The following is a 282-nucleotide window of genomic DNA, read 5'->3' on the forward strand; positions in this document are numbered from 1 at the left end:
CCCCCCCGGCCGGGGGGTCGGGCCGGCGCCCACCCCGCTGCCTCACACCATGGCTGGGACAGGGCCTGCTGCTGCGGCACCACCACCAGTTGCCCTCTGGCCAGAAGCTGGGGATAAAAATCCCGTTCCTGCCCAATTCGGGGCCGAAAGGGGGGAGATCGAGTTTCCCGGAGCCGCGCAGGGCTGGCAAAGGGCTGCCCGGGGCACACCGCGGCGACGCTGCCGGGAGGCCTGCCGGTGCGGCCTGCTCCGCCTTGCCCCCCCCCCAGCCGCTTGGGGGTG

This window comes from Egretta garzetta, unplaced genomic scaffold (assembly GCF_000687185.1).
Source record: "Egretta garzetta isolate BGI_Z169 unplaced genomic scaffold, ASM68718v1 scaffold447, whole genome shotgun sequence".
Lineage (NCBI taxonomy): Eukaryota > Metazoa > Chordata > Aves > Pelecaniformes > Ardeidae > Egretta > Egretta garzetta.